The sequence below is a fragment of the Sinocyclocheilus anshuiensis genome, unplaced genomic scaffold, assembly GCF_001515605.1.
Source record: "Sinocyclocheilus anshuiensis isolate Anshui unplaced genomic scaffold, SAMN03320099.WGS_v1.1 scaffold886, whole genome shotgun sequence".
NCBI lineage: Eukaryota > Metazoa > Chordata > Actinopteri > Cypriniformes > Cyprinidae > Sinocyclocheilus > Sinocyclocheilus anshuiensis.
The window spans coordinates 969,325-971,096 of NW_015536542.1; the positions used below are offsets into that span (position 1 = coordinate 969,325).

The 1,772-nt window shown below is 54.5% G+C and overlaps 1 long non-coding RNA gene across 24 annotated transcripts in view; it reads left to right on the forward strand.

The window, feature by feature from the left end:
- LOC107697799 (uncharacterized) overlaps nt 1-1,379 on the forward strand; it is a 1,567-nt gene extending 188 nt beyond the window's left edge. The window contains exons 2-7 of one of the 24 annotated variants that reach the window (XR_001635240.1): nt 341-400; nt 516-599; nt 768-827; nt 924-978; nt 1,044-1,132; nt 1,175-1,379. This is a non-coding gene — a long non-coding RNA (uncharacterized LOC107697799). Of the gene's footprint in view, nt 1-298; nt 491-515; nt 600-767; nt 828-923; nt 979-1,043; nt 1,133-1,174 lie in introns of all 24 variants that reach the window. The other 23 variants (XR_001635244.1, XR_001635248.1, XR_001635268.1 and 20 more) reach the window with 23 other exon arrangements.
- The last annotated feature ends 393 nt before the right edge of the window (nt 1,380-1,772 follow it).

Below are 1,772 nucleotides of genomic sequence, written 5' to 3' on the forward strand. Positions count from 1 at the left end.
TTTCTCTGGATTTAAACATTCTTCGAAACATTTGGGATAATGTAAGTACACAAGTCAGCAAAATATATAACACTGTTCAAGTGGTTTTTGGATATTTTAATAAAAAAAATCTTACATATTGTGCCTTTAAGTACAGTAACGTAGTATTTACTTCTCATCTCTGGTCGTTATATTAGGATACCTTAATTATTATGACATGGCGTGAATGCAGCATTCAGCTCATCCAACCCCAATCAAACACACCTGAACAAGCTAATCAAGGCATTGTGGTCAGGGGAGCGGTTATGGTCGGGGAGAGGTCAGGGGAGCGGTCAGGGGAGCGGAAGTGTTCAGGGGAGAGGTCAGGGAAGCGGTTATGGTCAGGGGAGAGGTCGGGGAAGCAGTTATGGTCAGGGGAGCGGTCAAGGAAGCGGAAGTGGTCAGGGGAGAGGTCAGGGAAGCGGAAGTGGTAAGGGGAGTGGTCAGGGAAGCGGAAGTGGTCAGGGCAGCAGTCAGGGAAGTTGATCAGGGGAGAGGTCAGGAAAGCGGCCAGGGGAGCGGTCAGGGAAGCGGTCATGGTCAGGGGAGCGGTCAGGGGAGCGGAAGTGGTCAGGGGAGAGGTCATGGTCAGGGAAGCGGCGCACAACCATCAATTAGGTGGCGATATGCACTAACATGTAAACGACCATTGCATGTAAACGACCATTGAACAAAAGAAGAAGAAAGAAACAGCATGGCGCACTTTTTCTTTTTAAAATGGCCAGGGGAGTGGTCAGGAAAACGGCCAGGGAAGTGGTCAGGGAAGCGGTTATGGTCAGGGGAGAGGTCAGGGAAGCAGTTATGGTCAGGTCATGGTCAGGGAAGCGGAAGTGGTCAGGGGAGCGGAAGTGGTCAGGGGAGTGGTCAGGGAAGTTGATCAGGGGAGTGGTCAGGAAAACGGCCAGGGAAGTGGTCAGGGAAGCGGTTATGGTCAGGGGAGCGGTCAGGGGAGCGGAAGTGGTCAGGGGAGAGGTCATGGTCAGGGAAGCGGAAGTGTCAGGGGAGCGGAAGTGTTCAGGGGAGAGGTCAGGGAAGCGGTTATGGTCAGGGAAGCAGTTATGGTCAGGGAAGCGGTTATGGTCAGGGAAGCGGTCAGGGGATCGGTCATGGTCAGGTGAGCGTTCAGGGGAACGGTCATGGTCAGGGGAACGGTTAGGGGAGCGGTCAGGGAAGCGGTCATGGTCAGGGGAGCGGTTATGGTCAGGGGAGCGGTCAGGGGAACGGTCATGGGCAGGGGAACGGTTAGGGGAGCGGTCAGGGAAGCGGTCATGGTCAGGGGAGCGGTTATGGTCAGGGGAGTGGTCAGGGAAGGGGAAGCGGTCAGGGAAGGGGTCATGGTCAGGGGAGAGGTCGTGGTCAGGGGAGAGGTCGTGGTCAGGGAAGCGGTCATGGTCAGGGAAGCGGTCAGGGAAGCGGTCGTGGTCAGGGGAGCAGAAGTGGTCAGGGAAGGGGAAGTGGTCAGGGGAGCGGTTGTGGTCAGGGAAGGGGAAGTGGTCAGGGAAGCGGTCAGGGGAGAGGTCATGGTCATGGAAGGGAAGTGGTCAGGGAAGTGGTCAGGGGAGCGGTTATGGTCGGGGAGAGGTCCGGGAGCGGTTATGGTCAGGGGAGCGGTTATGGTCAGGGAAGAGGTCAAGGGAGCGGTTATTCATATGGCATGTTTTCCCTATTTGCTCAAACAGTTTAGAAAGATTTTTGTCGATCGTTCTCTCTCTCTCTTTCATTTTAAAGTTTACAACTTGCTTACTGTATTTGGA